Below are 18,113 nucleotides of genomic sequence, written 5' to 3'. Positions count from 1 at the left end.
ACAAGTTATTTAGTTTGCTTAGACCTAGCTAGCATTGCTCCTGGTTTTGCCCTCTAAGGTGAAATAGAACAAGCCTAATTCCTCCTTTATTGGAGATGAGACTTTAAGCCAAGATCCCAAGTAGGAGTCTATTATCATAGTCCAGATTCAAGGAGATGTGAGTGGATAGAAGGCAAGATGTAGTCAGGAATATGGAGGCTAGGAAGCAAGATAATAATCAGGAATTAGGAGGCTAGGTAGATTCAGGAATCCTGAGGCTAGGAGGCTATATAGATTCAGGAATATGGAGGTTAGGAGGGAAGAAGGTCTAGCTGGTGAGCACAAAGGGGAGAATTTAAGATCTTTGGGATTTCTTTTTGAGTTGTTTGGCTTATCTTTTTGGTCTTTAGGAGTCAGGCTTTTGTGCTTAAAAAATTAACTTGGACTTTTCCAAAAGCCTTTGTGTAGATTTTATATATCAATATTTACTAATTAAAAATTAAAATGTTAGCATTGTCTTGAAAATAGTTTTGCCATTTCTGAACTCCTAAAAGGGTCTTGGGGCTCTATAGAACACCCTGTATCACACTTTCAGAACCACTCCAGTTTATTCCTAGTTGAGTAGTTTGTTCTTGTCTTTGAAGGGGGAGGTAGGATAGGGGGCAGTGGGCTCTTGGATGATATTCCTCCCCAAAGTTTATACTTTTGAAAGAAATTCATCCATGGAAAGCATAAAGAAGTTTGAACAAAGATTTATATCAATTCTGTGTCAGAATTGAAAAGAGAAAAAAGCCTAACATTATGAACTTTTCAATCTGGAAAAGTCCTTGTTTGTCCTCCTTTCTGCAGAAGACCATGATATCAGGGCAGTGATGCCATAACATGCAAGTGAAATGGATTTGAGTGAGGGAGAGCTGTGCAAGGTCACCTGCCTCATTTTCACCTGTGGAATGAGAGATAAATCAAGATGATGGAGATGGCCCTCAGGAGAGGTTTTAAAAATCACCTTGACCAATTCTGCCACCCCCACCCATTTTGAAGGTGAGGGAGCTGAGCCTTATAGAGATTATGGCTTGTCTGAGATCACATGTTCTGAATCCCAGGAGGTTATATGCAAAAAGCATTATTTTGGGTATAACTTGCTTGCTACAGTGTTTATGGAAACTTGGAACTGAAGTCACACAAGTACCACATTCAGACCAATCTGTCATTCTATTGATGTTAATGTGTGTATTTTAGTCTATGGGATGTAAACTGTGAAAACGTTTTCATACACGTGTTTATAATACATAATGTTATTCACAGAAATTTCTCACTAAGTGAGCTCTTAATGTGCTGAAATTATATCTCAGCCATGTGATAGTTATTTCCTTTATCTTCTGGCTGGGTTTGCTTACATATTAGACCATTTCCTTTCTTTAAAGAATAATGCCCACCACTATGCCTTTCACATAATAGCAACTTAATTAAATAGTAATAACAGCTAGCATTTATATACTTCTTTCTGTTATATGTTATATGTGACCTCATAACCCTCCTGAAAGGCAGGTACTACTACTGTGCCCCTTTTACCAAAAAGAAAAGGAGCTAGGAGAGGTTACTTGAGTTACTCAAAGTCACACAGCTAGCTATTTAGTGTCTGAGCTGAATTAAAGTCTTCCAGACTCTAGATCCATCAGCCCATCTGCCACTATTATATCACCTAGCTTTCAACATCACCCTGAAGCCAAAACTGCACCTTTTTGGGGTCTTTGTTGTAGTTTTTATGGTTTAATTTGTGGTTACAAGTATCAAGGATCCTGCCTTGTAGGAGGAGTAGGAGTAGTAGGAGAACTAGGAGCTGCTTTAGAAAGTTTTGTTAAGTTTTCATGTATTGCCCAGCAGCTACAGTGTTTCACAGTGAAATCATGGGAAAGTGTAATGTAAAAGCTTCAAAGTTAGGAGCATCCTTCTCCCTCCTCATTCTAGGCTTTCCATGCCTGGGAAAAGTGTTCTTCCCAACAACACATTTTGCCATATGATAATTAGGGAGAGCCTTTCATTTTCTGGAAATGCACTCCTCCAAGTGTCTCTTTATGTCATAATAAGATTACAGAAGATATAAATGAGCCTTTCCAAACTGAATGGTGAAAGCCCCACACCACATCTATAGTGCCCACAGAACTCCAGTCACATTTGTCCAGGCTTTCTCTCACACCGAGGGGAACAGCTGCCCAGCAGCCCTCACTTCAAGAGGGACAGGCAGGATCTCATAAGAGATCTTTGTGATGTCAGTTGATAAAAGTGAACTGGAATCAGAGAAGTGTTATAGAAAAAACACAACCCCCCAGACATGACATCAATCCATAAAAAACCCCGAGTAAAACCATAAAAGTAAAAAAAAAAAATTCATTTATTTATTAAATTTTATTAAACAATCCTTTATTAAAATTAAAATATTAAAAATAATGTTCGCTAAAGAGTTTCTAAAGAAAGTATTAAAAGTTAATTATGAAATAATTTAATTCTAAAGAACCAGTGAGTCAAAGAACAAGTCATAGAAACACTACATAATTTCAACAAGCAAAATGACAATGAGAAAACAAAACTTTTGTGATTCAGGCAAAGCAAACTTCAGAGGAAAATACATAATGCTAAATACCTTCATCAACTAAAGAGGAAAGGAATAGATCAATGAATTAGCTATGCAACAATAACAACAAAAATCTGGAAAAGTAGTACATCAAAAAAACCCAACTAAACATGAAAGTAAATTTTCGAGAATAAAAGAAATAAATGAAACTGAAAACAAAACAAAAAAATAACTATTAAATTCATAAATAAAACCAGGAGCTATTTTTAAGTTGCAGAAATAAATAAATTAGCTAATTTGATTTTTTAAAAAAGAAAAATTCACTACAAAAAAAGAACAATTTTAGTAGATTTTACAGTTGCCAAGTATTCATAACCTCCCAACTACATGGAATGAATTGCTTCCACATACAGACCCTAGGAAGAACTTAAAACTATGTGAATACTGGAAGAGGTCCCAAAACCTTAGCAGAAGTTGTTTCATACAAGTCATTTCCAGGGTCTTTTCTCCTTTAGAATTATACTGAAGATGCCTTCAGGGAGTTTACTGAACATGAGCTAACATGACAACATTCCTATTCATTACCCATGACAATACTCCTATTCATTATGGAAAGAAGACACTTTATCCATGTGTGTAATAGTCCATTATTAAGTATATAATAATAATAGATATAAGTAGTATCTTTACCCTCTGACCAATATGAACCCCATTAAAAAAAAAGATGAGAAGGAAAAAATAATGAAAACAATAATAATAACAGTGATTAGTGCTATTGAATAATCATTTCAACACTTCAAGGAACTATGGTTTCATTAAGGATATTTTTTCCACTTTTTAAAGAAATTAGTTCAGGCTGTTCACTGGAAAGTCTTAATACTGAAGCTTAAACTTAAATGTTTTGGCCACATAATAAGAAGATAGGGTTCACTGGAAAAGATCCTGGTGTTGGGAAAGCTTAAAGGCAAAAGGAAAAGGGGACAGCAGAGGATTAGATGGTCAGATCATATTATAGAAGCAATGAACATTAACTTGGACAGACTTTGAGAGAGAGAGTGAAGGATAGAAGGGCCTAGTGTACCACAGTCATAAAGAATTGATCATGATTGAAAGACTGAACAACAATAATACCAACAAATTTTCCACCTATGTAGGCGATGTTCCTTATACATCTTACTAAATTACTATCTTCATGGCATACTATGATTGAAAAAATTCATCTCTAAGATGGCCAGCCTTTTAGTGATAAACCAATCTAAACTTGTCAAGGCTGGTCCTTGGATGACGTACATACAGTCCATCACTGGGATCATATCAGAAGCTTACCACTTCCTTAGCCACCTATGAGGGTTGGGAATTTGAGCAGAGACCTGGATAATTCATGTTGTCTACCTTTTTAAAAAAAGTTTAAAATGTTGCTCTATAGAAACTTAATTGTTCTTGAATATTTTTTTCTTCTCAGTGCCTTCTCATCTACCTATTCTTATTGAAACAGCTACACTACCAGTCTACAACAGAGAGAAGATAACAGGAACAGGCTGTAGGGGAATGAGGAAAGTCATTAGAAAATTTCTCCCAAGCTATGAGTTTTCTTAAGATCATTCACTATGGCTCTAACAGATCTTAGAATCGTTGTACAAAGATGGTACTCTGAGTTTCTCTGGTTACTCCCTTTCCATAAAATCATGGTGCCATGAAAAGTTTGAGTCAACTTCCTAAGGCAACATTTGTTCTAAAATATACAGGGTAGGAAGTTATATGCAACTGTGTCCTTCCTTTGAGAGGGTGACTTAAAGAATAGTGTAGATAAGATAGGTTAAAGATAGGTAAAGTTAAAAAAATATAGATAGATTCCTCAAATAACAGGTTGGCAAAATTCAGCTAAATGCCTCAAATATTTATTAGCCTGCTCTCTGCATAGAGTACTGTGCTAAGTTTCAAGTTTAGCCAACAGCTAATTAGCTCTTAAAGAGCTAATCACTGTATTGGGCTCATCTGACACATGTATTATAGTTACCTATATAGCACACTGTAGTACATGATAATTGCATTATAGAGATACTATGCAAAGTGATAGAGAAGAATTTTCAAGTTTCCCCCACTCTTAATAATATTACCAACAAATTTAATTGATCTACAATGTTTCAAAGTATGTGAAGCATGTTGTATTCGTTGTACCCTGTGAGTCTCACATGAGTTGGTAGGGATTAGGGTTATTATCCCCATTTTACGGATGATAAAAAGATTGAGCAAGGTTGACTCTAAGCCCCTGGTCACTTAGCTAGGATTTACAGCCAATTCTTCCTGACAATGCTGCCTCATTCTTATGTGTGACAAAGGTGACAATCAAAAATGTGAGCAACCAAAATTTTAAAAATAGAGATTGAGAGTCTCATGCTCTCAGAATGTCCAGCCAATTTTTTTTTTTTAAGTTTTTTTTTGTGAGTAGTGGCTGTGGAAACCTTAATTTTGCATTTTTTCTGGATTTTCCAAGGAAACATCTCTTTCTCAACCTGATGTTTAATTTTTTCTTCAGGGCTTAAAGAGAAGTTGTATTTGTTTAGCATGAACTGCCTGTTGATGGGTCAGATTTCAGGCTATCTCTAAATCTCACTTTAAAAATAAAGCAGGGCCAGAGTTCAGATCCTTTTCACAAGTGTTTATTAAGCCTCTACTTTATGGGATTTTGTTTTGGGAGGGGAAGAGGATAGGTGGTAGGTGGGGGTGGGAATAGCTAAAAAGCTTGAATAGGTCCTCTCTTCCCTGTCTTCTTTCTTCCAGTTTACAGTTTAAAGAAACTACTCCATACAAATAATTTAACAGTAAAATTGCTTGAGATATAAATAAAAATTCTAAGTGAGATTAAAAAGGGGTATGTGTGCACGTGCCAGTGCAAAGCATTCATGTTGTCATGTGAAGATCCCATGTAAACTTGGGATATAAAAGATTGTTGTTCATTCTTCATTCGCCAAGAGGACCAAGACATTAGGGAGGTGATGCCATGATATGCAAGTTATTAGGCTCATTTTCTCCTTCACAACTATCTGAGTTTGGTGTCAGATATAGCTCAGTCCTAAAGAAGACCCCCAGATGTGGTGGGAGACCTTGGCCCTGTGTGTATGTGTGGGGGCAACTTGCCTAGGATGTAAGTGTTTGAGGCTGGATTTGAACTTAAGTCCTCCTGACTTTAGGGCTGGTGCTCCACTATGACATCTAGCTATCTTGTTTCTTGGCTTTTTTTTAATCTGCTTAGGCAACACCTATCAATGATTAAGGTTTGGTAAAAATTGTTGCCAAGAATGACCTCTTATCTCGTCTAAATAAATGAATAAATACATAAATCTGGAACGCGGAAACCCTCTGGATTTTTGGCTAAAACAGAAAAGATTTTTATTTACATTTTACACTGAATCTGTCTGGGCCCAAACCAAAAACCAACTGGGGCTTGGCCTAAGACCAATTGTTGGTCAATCTATGAGAGCCGGAATGATTCGGATTTAAGTCTTAGTCCTCAAGAAAACAATTTACAACAGCCACTACCACCTCTTTTGAGATGTACCAACTCTTCCTGTACCAGGCCACCGAAATGATATCAACATTATGATAATGTTGATAATATGGAATAGGAAAGTATCCCCAAAGTATATTGGGGTTACAGGCCCAGTGTCGCAGATTGTCTCAAAAGAATTTATAAGTATACACTTCCAAATCAAGGGGCAGAAATTTTATTTCGCTAGTAAGAGCTGGCTAAATTAATTGAGAAGATAGAGAGTTGGTGAGGTACAGTTAAGCCCTTTTATAGGGGAAATGTACTCTGGGGTTTTGACATCATAACTTGGCTTATATATATAATTTATTGGGAAAGAAAAAATGCAAAGTAAGCTATTGATCTGATAATAGGAAATAATTAACAGAGGGAATTAAGAAGGGTCAAGGGATGGCTTCCTGTGGAAGGTAGTGTGTGGTTCAGACAGCATTTAATAAAAAGCTGGAGAGGTCTCTGGAAGCAAAGTAAAGTTATTATACATTTTCACGAAAATCGGGCGTCCCACCGTGGAGCACACAATGGAAGGGAGGAAGCACCGTAGGGGGAGGGTCAACACTTTTAATCCCTAACACAAATACCCCCTCCCACCACTGACCCTCATCCTTATTGGCTGAGGATCTTACATTCTAAACCGTGAACTACCCAAGAAGTTGAACTTGACCAATAAGTACACAGTTGCCCATATTTGACCGAAATTGAAAGACACCAATGTCATAGGAGGATAACAAGGGGCCTTAAGTATGGGACCTTAAGTATGCCCTTAGGAGGATAGCAAGGAGGGGACTTAGGTATGCCCTTGACTTAATGAAAGTCTTTCAGGCCTACTCAAACTTTGAAATAGATGAAGCCTTACTCGATTTTCACAACTGTCTTGAAAGATGTCACCTTATCTTGTTCAGTCCCCCCTCTTATTCGTACACTGAGATTTCTTCAAATTCTTGTAGCATAACTTCACATTCCCTATCGAATTCCTCATCCCTTTCTGGTTCGTGTCGGTCTCCTTGGACCACTGGCTCCCCCCCTTGTCCTTTTAATCTATCTATTTTAATCAATCTAACAGACCCTTCGGCTTTCTCTTCCAACCTAATCATTCTAGATAATGAGTTTTGGACTATTCTGGTTTTCAATCAGATCAACCAAGGGAGTAATATAACACTACTGAGAGCTATAAGGCCAATCCAAAGGAGCTGCTTCCCCCAGCTTCCCCCAAACCAGGACCACCAAGAAGTATTGAACCAGGTCTGTACAGGAACATGAGCAAGTTTCCTAATGTTCTTAGTGATTTCTTTTACTAGATTTGCATTGTCATCAATCTTTATACAACAAATATACAAATTTAGTTTCGCACAAACTCCCCCTTACTCAGCCAACAAATAATCCAGCACAAGTCTATGTTGTAAAACAGCCTCTCTGGTTTGAGTAGCTTGGTCAGCCAAAAAGATCTAGTGCCTCAGTCGTCTGGTGATAATTTCTACAACTGCTTGAAGCTTAGTTATCCTGTTCAACATATACATTGGGGTTCTATATCCCCAACTTCCATCTTGAGCCCAAGTGGCTCTTTAACTCTAACTATTTTTAACTCTTTAATTATTCTTTCTGGAGGCAAGGCATCACCCCAACCATTTGCATCTCCAGTCTGAGTAATGGAAGTATCTAAACCCCGTTTCCCTCTTCCCAAATCATCGTACAACTGAATCCCTAAATATTGGTTTGCCCGTTCAGGAAGAAAGAAAAATTTTGGCCATATTAGTCCAATATAGCAAATCCCTGTCCAATTAAGAAGTAGGTGATTTTCAGCAGTTAAACCACAGATCCAATAATGACCCATTAGAATAGGTTGTTCCTCGAAAATATGTCTGAACTATTCCTTGTAAAAGGGCAATATTGCTGGTCTCTCATCCCTAGGGGACCTTCCCCCACAAAGGTGACATACTGACATTTCCATAAACCCTGCTCCTTCCTCCTACAATTGTCAACTGGCCATTGACTATTAGGTTAGAGGTATTCCAAAATGTGGGAAACAGAGTCCCATGTTTCCCAGGTGTCCCTGGGGTGACATGGTACCAACCCCATTGATGTCTAGACAGGTAAAAACTTAAGTTTTCCAAATCCTCGCAGCCTCCCTCGTATCTCGTAGAGACAGAGCAAAGGAAGTCCTTTGTCAATCCGCAGCAATTCCTAAGGAATTGTGCCAGAGCCCCCAAGAGCTCCAAACGACGACGCAGTATCCACTTGATGACTGCAGTGTCCACTACAAGATAAGGAAAGAAAAAGTCTTTTACCTTGTCCAGAATTAATTCCACTCAGTAGGTTTTAGTTGAAACCTTAAGGAAGCCAGGGAGGTCAATAGTCTGAGCATAGGAGGCATGGAGGACTTCCTAACTGATTGGATTTGAAGCATGAGGGAAGAAGATGGAGTAAAAAATAAATAAATAAATAAATATGAAAGATCAGTATAATGTGGCACATTCAAAAATTAGGCTTAAAAAGGGGAGCAAGTTTTGAGAGACAGATAATTTTGAATGGATAGATTTTAAGGTTGTCAGTGGGATGCCCAGGGGACATCTTTGCCTATGTGAATCTAGAGCTCCATAAAGAGGTTAGGACTGAAGAGAGAGATATGAAGGGGCCTTTGGAGAACAAGTTCTACATGATTATTTGAGGAGGAAGAACTACCATATTCAGCTAGGGGGAAATCAGGAACAGCTTCTCAAAGAAGCTTAGCTGTTGTACTGAAGTTCCCTTTTAATGTGGTGACCCAGTTTCTCCAATTGTCCTATTTAGTTATTCTGCCTCAGGTTATAACCTTTCCCTCTTAATGTTTGATGAGATAAAGGTCTACCTCAGTTGCTCTGCCCGAAAACTCCAGGCTATAGTCATTCCCTCTTAAATGGTTGATGAGATAAAGGTTTTATATCTTTAGGTTATAGATATTCCTTCTCCATCCTAGAAAATAGAGATAGTGCCAGTTTTCTAAAGTTATTGTGAGAATCAAATAAAGAGATAGTGCCAGTCTCCAAAAGTGTTGTGAGAACTAAATAAATAAAGTACTTTGCAGTACAAAGACCTGGGGGCTGGAAAAGAGATTGATGATCTAGGGGGACAGTTCATAGGAAGTTTGTGGGAATTGCATGTTAGGGAAGTTTGTGAAGTGAGTCTAGAGGCAAGCAAAAGCCAGACTGTGGTTCAGTTTAAAATTTAAGATATATTTAAAATAGCAAAGAGATGGTAGAACTTGAGGGGTGACACCTTCCATTGCTCTCATTCTGCTCAATAGAGTGAGAGGCAATCATAATTGAAGAAGAGTAGGAAATGTAGTTGAATAAATAAAGAGAGTAAAATTTGTATTTTCACTGTGTTGTAATAATCACTGTGTTGAGGTGGCACAGTAAATAAGTATCAGGACTGGGGTCAGGAAGACTTGTCTTTCAGAGTTAACATCTGTCCTCAGACACTAGCTGTGTGATTCTGGGTAAGTCACGTGACTGTGTTTGCCTCAGTTTCTCATTTGTAAAATGATCTAGAGAAGGAAATGATGAATTATTTGAGTATCTTTGCCAAGAAAGCCCTAAATGGAGTCACAAAGAGTGACTCTCACAGAGAGTTTGGACGTGACTGAAATCAAACAACAATAATCACTGTGGGATATGAAATAGGGAGAAGGAGTTTGTGGTGCAAGGATTGTACACCTGCAGTGTAGGAAGATCTGAGGTTACAGTTATGTACAGTTTTTGGGACAGTGGGGTGTAGACACCTGGGGGATTAGTTGCATCTTTGAGGGCCAGTGATTGCATTTCATAGACTCACAAAAATGTCCTATCAGTCCTGACACTGGGATTTTTGTGTGCTCCAGACAGTGACCTCTCTAGGGAGCACAGATTTAGAAGAGAGTTATGAATAAGGAAATATGAAAATAGAATGTCCCTTTGTTGGAAGCTGCCATTTTTTTCTTTGCTGTTCTGTCAGATTGAAATGGTTCTGCCTCTAGGGTCCCACTCACTTATATCTTCCTCCCTTAGGACAGCACACCTGGGGAGCTGTGGAGAATATTCTTGGATGAAAAATGAGTGTGCGTTACAAATATGTTTTGCTAGATACCTAATCCATTTTCTGAGTTATTTATGGAAAGCTTTCCTTTGCCATATAGTGCTTTAAGAAGAGCTGCCTTTTAAATAATAGAATGGCAATTCATAGTTTCAGAGGAGTTCAAAAGCTTTGCTGATGTGATCTGATCCCTGGCACATCCCCCAACATGGCGGGGAGGGGGGCCTATTCTTTCCTTCAGTTTATAGAGAAACTGATAGTTCCAGGTTTGGAACTGGAAATGATTCAGCAGTCAGAGGATCTGGTTCACATGGAACTTCTAACTTGTTACCTTGGTGATCTTAAGTTTATTACCGAACATCCCTGGACCTTACTTTCCTCATCCGTAAAGTAAGGTGGGCCTCTGAGAGAACCTTCCAGCTGGAGACCTGATCCTATGACTCCCATTTTCCAAATCTGCAGAAACCCACATTGCTAATATTTCTAATTCTTCTTTTGCTAAGAGAAGCAAACTGGTCCTTGTGTGAACCAGTTCATTCCCAGTCCTGTCCCTTCCTAAGCACACCTCCTACTGCTTAATTTTCCTCCCAGGGTTAACATTTTTCTGAGAAAGAAAGCCGCTCTGGTGATAATTTTCTTGTCGAGGTTTTAAAAATCTTTGTTGCAGGCCTGTCTAGTGGCAAGTATCCAGTTGGTGAAGATCATGAAGTTCTTTCCTCCTTAAATTGCATAACCTTTCATTCTTGTTTTGAACCAAGTCTCTGTTTTTTGAGTTCCTAAGAGAGGATGCCTTTTTAAACTGTGTGTATTTTTGTTTTGCAGGTTAGTGGGTCAGAGAAGAGCTTTGGGCTGCCTGGAATTTCCTGGGTTTTCTGGCTGGTGAGTCTTCAGCTCATCCTGTACTGTATACTGATTAGTTGTCAGATGAATAGTCAGGTAAGATCAGGAAAACCTAAAGTTAGCCAACTTTAAATTTATGTAAAGAAGTTGCTAGATAATCCTGAGGGTTCTATGCATCAGTCCTTATTCTTTTTTATATTTAATGGGCCCCCCTCTGAATGAATGAGCACTTTATTTGGGGCATTTATTAAGAGCTTCCTGAATGCTAAGCTATTGTACATAGCATGGGGAAATAAATATATAATGCCTGTAAGAAACTTAACCTTCTAATGGAGGGAGACAACACCTATTGAAGGATTCAGCTTTCAAGTCTAGTGGAAAAGTCTCATGGTCCTCTGGGTACAGCAGTTGTACACATGTTAATGTCTCTTCTTTAATGTCATTTCCACTGATAAAATAACTACTTGTTGATGAAGCACTGGACAATGCCAAGGACTCTAGTGCAAAAACGCTCTTCAGTAGTAGATCCTTTTTCAAAGGTTAAAGTTTTAAAATGTATTCAATAAAATGCATAGGATTGCAAAGAAAATCAATTATGTTGAAATACAATTATCAAAAGATTTTAAAAGTTCATGGACCTTCTGTTAAGATTCCCTCAGGGTTTTTTTTCCTAGGCTCAGTCAAGGCCCCTTTTTTAATGAGTTAGAATGTTTCTCAATGTTTTTGTGGAAGGTTGCCATATAGTGGAAGACAGATACAGCTTTCAATTTTCTGATTTGGATTTTCACATGTGTCACTGAGAGTGAGAATAATAATAGTAGCTAACATAGGTAGCACTTTATGTTCTGCAAAGCACTTAGATGTTGAGTCTCATAACAACCTTAGGAAGTTGGTGCTATTATCTATTTTCTAAACTGAAAAAAGTGAGACAGTAGTTCATTTACTTAATTAGGGACAGATAGCTATTAAATATCTGAGGCAAGATTCAACTCAGGACTTGCTGACTCTGAAGCCCCAGGATTTTGTTCACTATACCTCTTCTCTTAGCTTTCTGGGGCCACTAGCTTCTCTTTGAGTCAGTTTGGGGGGCCATTATCTTTGACCTTTAGATTTCCTCTTTTCCCTATTTTCTACATCTTCCCTGACCAGTCACTCCTAATTCAGGTCTTTTAGTCTCTTGAAATATCTGAGCCCTATAATTTGCTATACATGAGCACTCATTTTACTTCTCTTTTCTTCTTCTGCCACCTGTAACTTCCACCCTATGCCATCTTTCTTTTTTTCTTTTTCTTTTAAAGCTTTTTAATCTCTAAAACATATGCATAATCTTCAACATCCAACTTTGCAAAACCTTGTTCCAAATTTTTCCCTCCCTTCCCCCATACTTCCTCCCCTAGATGGCAAGTATTGCAATATATATTAAATATATGCAATTCTTCCACACACATTTCCACAATTATCATGCTGCACAAGAAAAATCAGATCAAAAAGGAAAAAAAATGAGAAAGAAAACAAAATGCAAACAAATAAAAAGAAAAAAGTGAAAATACTATGTTGTGTTCCACATTCAATCTCCACAATCCTCTCTCTGGGTGCAGATGGCCCTTTCCATCACAATTCATTGGAACTCTGCCACCTCTTTCCATCTACTCCTTGCAGACACATCATGGATTGATATCAGCGAGAGACCTTAGAGGTGCTTTAATCTAGCCCACTCTTTTTATAGATGTGGAGGGTGGGTCTCCAAATATTCAAGTGACTAGCCCAATATCATGCAATTATAATTTTTACAACCACAAATTATAAACATACAGTAAATTTACATGGCATATACAGATATTTGTTGTTGATCAACTCTGATGTTCTTTGGCTGTGACTCATAACTAGTGAATAAATAATAAATACATCTTTTGATGGGATGAACATTTGAGTATTGTTTTCTTTTGATATACAATGCCCTACATGAATTACATGTTTGAGAGTGGGATTGTTGCCTAACAATGAGCTTGCCTTTCTATCTTAGCATTTCTTGGATATGAGAGAACTGTGCTTGCAGAATAACTAGGTCATTGATATCTATTTTGAAGTGAATGTGACCACAGCTACATGAATATTTAATTTCCGGATCAAATCCTGTTGGACTGGTTTACTGGGGAAGCAGGCAGCAAGCACTCCCTTGTTGGTCATATGGGTATTTATAAAGTGTTAAGAGTCTGAGGGTAATGAAGCACTTGAGTTCTGCTTTCTAGGGAGCAGTATAGAGGTTTTTAAAAACCCTCAGGAAAAGGACTGCATCTTTTATTCCCCTTAACTAGTTCTGTGGTATAGTCTGAAAATCATTGGCTCTTAGTGACTGCTCCCATTTTTAATTTTGGGTGAATCTGGTTTTTTCATTCTTTTGCACAGTCATCTCACATTTTAACTTTGCTAATGAAGCTCTTTCTAAAGACCTGATAAGCTCTGCAAATTGAAGTCACCAGAGCTCTGAGTTCTGGATATACCTCAGTGTTCAAGTATCAAGATATCACTATTTAGTGGAGCTTGGTTTAAAATTGATTAAGGCACTTTTAAAAGTGTGCAGGATTGCATTGGGTTCTCACTTGGTATAATCTAACAGGACCCAGGATTTGTGGTAGTTCAGTGAGTTTGCTCCAGTTTCCCTACTACTAACGTCTCTGGTTTCCTTTAAAGCTGAACTAAAGTTCCATTTCCTATGAGAAGCTTTCTCCAACTCCTCCGAATTCCAGGGCCTTCCCTTTGCTACTTGCTATTTATTTTATTTATCTTATTTATATAGCTTTGTATGTATGTGTTTTCAGATTCTCCCTGAACTCCTAGAGGACTAGGACTGTCTTTTGCCCCCTTTTCTCCCCAATGCTTAACATAGTGGGGTTTTTTTTATTATAATAACTTTTTATTGACAGAACCCATGCCAGGGCAATTTTTTACATTATCCCTTGAACTCACTTCTGTTCCGATTTTTCCCCTCTCTCCCTCCACCCCCTCCCCTAGATGGCAAATATTCTTATATATGTTAAATAACATAGTGGGTTTAATACATGTTTACTGAATTGAATTGAATTAGGCTTTTGAAATTTTTTGTTATTTTTCATTCAAATATAGCTCTAGTTGAGTACTTAAGTAGCTCTTTTCCCACATAAATACCTGTTTATACTAAGTCTAAAAAATGTACACCTAACATGTTGCCATATTTACCTGAAAAATCCATCCTTTTTTTTTTTTGTCCCCTGCACTTGTCACCATTTTAAGGAGAAACAGGATACTTTTTTCTTTCTACAACTGTTGTCTCTCCCTCAACCCCTCCATTGTCCTTTTCCTGTTGGTATTGCCCTCAACAACAGCAGTCCTGAACTTCTGAAGGCTTGGAAAGAGCAACCAAAGAAGTGTTTAATTAAAAGTCTGTTTTCAGAAAGTAAAAAAAAAGACTGTGAAACTACTGTTTACTGTTTTTCAGCTGCTCTTATTAAACTTTCAATCATTGTGTTCCAAAAGGGAATCCAGCCAGAGCGGCAAGAAAGGAAGAATCATTTTTTTTTCCTAGCTATAATCCTCACAAGAAACAGGATCACCTAAGTGAAACTCAGATTTCCTTCTCCTTCTCCTCTTCTCTTCCCCTTTGTCCTTTTAATCTTTAACATTTTTTTTTCTAGAGTTTGGGGAAATTATGCAAGTAAGCAGGCATATTTTATATCATAAGGACTCATAAAACTTTAGACTCTTTCCTCAGCTCAGGTTCACCTTAGTGCTTGGGGGTTAAGGTAGTGCTGAACTCAGAAATCTCTAAAGTCTCAATATTTTCTGCATTTTTGATCACTGAATTGGTGTCTTTCTTTGTACTTTGTAAAGATGAATAAACTGAAGTTGGAAGGGACCTCAAAAGTCATATGGGATAAATTTGAGCATTGATGAAGCAGGTCCAAACTATTTGTCCAAGGGCACAGATGTGAGAAGTGGGATTTGAACTTAGGTCCTCTGCCTCTAAAAGCCAGTGAGCTTTTGAGTGAGCCAGGGAGTACCATGCTGTGTTTTTGGAGGAAACTACAGATGGAAGGTTATATTTTGGGACTTTAGGAACTCTGATTTTATGAAAATCACTTCTTCCTGACTTTTCAGAGTTAGTAAAGCCCTCGGTTGATGGAGCCAGTGGGCTAATGTCAGATAAGTGATAGATAGTCCAGTATTGGAAAAACAGAATGATTTAACAGCATTTGATTTACTGAGTTTTTCTGTTTCTTCCACTGTTCTCCATATATGGATTGACTTTTTCCTCTTCTCCTTACCTTTTCAAGAATTCTGATCCATCTCTTAAAAGCCAGTTCAGATACTGCCTTCTCCATGAAGCCATCTCTGATTTCTACCCTCAGCTACCATTTATATAGCCCTATAGATTTGCAAAACCTTTTTTACATATATAAGTGTCCCAAAAATTTTGATGCAACTTTAAGCTAGTTTAGGAAAGATTCTAACTTGGATTTTCCTGGCTTTAAGTCCAGTGTTATATTTACAACACCACCTAGTTGCCCTTCTCCACTGACTGATCATGATCCCTTTTGCATTTGACTCTATAGTATCTTTTAGAATGTTGTCTCTTTTGTATAATTACCTATGTTTTTACTGTTTTGTCCTGCTAGTCTGTAAATTCCACAAGGCAGGGACAGTATCTTAGCCTTGTATCACTCTTTGAACCTAGCACAGTGTTCTTTAGCCAGTTTATAGATAGATAGATAGATATTTGTTAACTAAGAAAAGAGAGTGGGATAGTGGAGAGAATATTGTCTTCAGGGCCAGGAAGACCTGGACCCAGTTTGAGATTTGCCCCTGACATATACAGGTAACTTTCTAAAACTATTAATTAAAGGTGGTTTCTAGTGTTTGTACTGGGAATTGGTGATTGGGATGGGAAATTGAGCTTTCATTAGGATCTAATTAATTAAGTTCTTGGAATCTGCTATCAGTAAAGGGATCTGCAAGAAAAAATAGTGTCTTAGAAGAAAACAAAGAACTTTCTGGAATCAAAAGGTGACATTTCCCTGCTGAAACTGAAGTAACAATATCAACTATTAAAACAGAAAATGCATCATCTAGTATTTTGGAGGCAGCCTAACGAAAAGCAAAGCAAAGAAAATCCTGCCATCAGTAGATCAGATAAAAACTGCATGCTAAAGTCATTGACCATGGTCCCCCTGCGTGATTCTACTCTCAGAACTATCTACATAAAAATAAACATTTGAAATGTGAAAGGTCCAAGGGAATAGATAGTATTTCCAAGGTGCCTGGTTTTATTCAGCCTTTGGTTCTTAAAATGGGCGTCTGTTCTTCTGTTTACCTAGGCCAGAGTCTGGTTTCCCTTTCGAAAGTTCAGGTCCTCAGTAAGGACTCTTGGGAGAAAAGGACAATTTGATCATAAACACACAGGGGGAGGGGCCATTTAGTCCAACTCCCTCATTTTGAAGATGAAGAAACTAAAGCCAGTTGTAGACAATAGATCATCTTTTATTATCACATTAAGTTATGGAAACATTTGTTTTGTTCCATAAAATTAAAAAAAGGAAATCTAATGCTCTTGATACTATCCCCATACCCAAAAGAAACTCAGGCCCAGAGAAAGATGAATTGCTCAGAGATAACCAGATGATAATTAGCTAAGAGGGAATTAGAACCAGATCCTCTTACAGGAGTAAGAATCCCTGCCCTACAAATAGTTGATTATTTTTCACCAATTTCTTTCTTTTGTTACAAGTATTCAGTACAGGGTTTTTGTTCTTGCTCTGCCACCAATTAGTTAGATAATTTGGACAAGTCAACTTGTCTAGATTTCAGTTCCTGTATTTATAAAATGAGTTTAGATTTGATCTCTAAAAAAGCTAGTGATTAGGGTGGATCGAGCCATCTCTCATACTGGCTCAGGGACCTAAGGCAAGATTTTTGTCTGCCTCATTTTCCTCATCTGTAAAATGGAAACAATAATAGTACCTATTCCCTAAGGTTGTTGTGAGGATCAAATGAGATAATTTTTATAAAGCATTTAGCATAGTACCCAACACATAGACCCAGTAGCATTCTGTCATCATCATCATTATCGTAACTGAGGGACCCTTCAGCTCTATCCTACTGTTAAATTATTGTAGGGCAGGGATTCTTAACTTGGATGTACAGGAATTTGTTTTAAAAAATATTTTGATGAATATATTTCAGTATAATTGGTCTCCTTTGTAATTCTGTGACTTTAGTTTTAATGTATTAAAAAATATTACTCTGAGGTCTGTAGGCTTCATCTGATTGCTAAAGGGTACACACACACACACACAATGAAGAAATCCCTGTCTAGAGGATAATGTGGTCATAGAATATTTTATTTCCTTTGTAGGGACCTGAGCAATGGGCTTAAGGCAGTTCAGATCATTATACATTTCTGAAAAAGGACATATATGATCCCTTTAGTTAGCTATTTTTCTTTTTATTTTTTCCTTTCTTTTATTTCTGTTTCAATTGTTCCTAAATTGTCTTCTGCCTTTATATGTCAGGGACCTGTGATTCTGTTCATGTGAGGACTCCCCTTCACTGATCTGAAACCCATTCATAATTTAAAGGCTTTTAGAGAGTTATTTCAAGCTCAAAGGAATTGTGACTTCACAGGATCATACAGTTAATAAATGTCATAGGAGGGATATGAATCCAGGGAGGTATTCAATGTCCAGTCCCCACGGATTAGACCACACTTTCTTTCCTGTTCATTAAGTCTCATTTAAGTGGTTCTCCTTAGCTGTACACTTTTAATGGTACATTTTTGTAGATGTGTTCTAACAGAAAGTCAGAGATGAGGGCAAGCTAGGTGGTGCCATGGTGCACAGAGCACTCACTGGGCCTGGAGTCAGGAAGGCTCATCTTCAGGAGTTCAAAGCCAACCTCGGACACTTACTAGCACTTAATCCTATTTGTCTTAGTTTCCTTATTTGTAAAATGAGGGGGAGAAGAAAAATACAAACCACTTCAATATCTTTGCCAAGAAAACGCCAAATGGGGTCACAAAGAGTCAGATCTGACTGAAAATGAAAAAACGACTGAGCAACAAAAATAAGGCTGGTGGGTTGGGATTGAGTTAAATCCAAG

General features: G+C 37.7%; 1 protein-coding gene across 2 annotated transcripts in view; it reads left to right on the top strand.

Annotated features, from left to right (window-relative positions):
• SMCO4 (single-pass membrane protein with coiled-coil domains 4) overlaps positions 1–18,113 on the top strand; it is an 82,463-nt gene that overhangs the window by 11,595 nt on the left and 52,755 nt on the right. The window contains exon 2 of one of the 2 annotated variants that reach the window (XM_051986818.1): positions 10,965–11,078. The gene's annotated coding sequence lies outside the window, so the exon portion shown is untranslated. The remainder of the gene's footprint in view (positions 1–10,964; positions 11,079–18,113) is intronic. The other variant, XM_051986817.1, reaches the window with a different exon arrangement.

This window comes from Antechinus flavipes, chromosome 3 (assembly GCF_016432865.1).
Source record: "Antechinus flavipes isolate AdamAnt ecotype Samford, QLD, Australia chromosome 3, AdamAnt_v2, whole genome shotgun sequence".
Taxonomy (NCBI): domain Eukaryota; kingdom Metazoa; phylum Chordata; class Mammalia; order Dasyuromorphia; family Dasyuridae; genus Antechinus; species Antechinus flavipes.
This window is presented reverse-complemented; position numbering and strand designations above follow the sequence as displayed.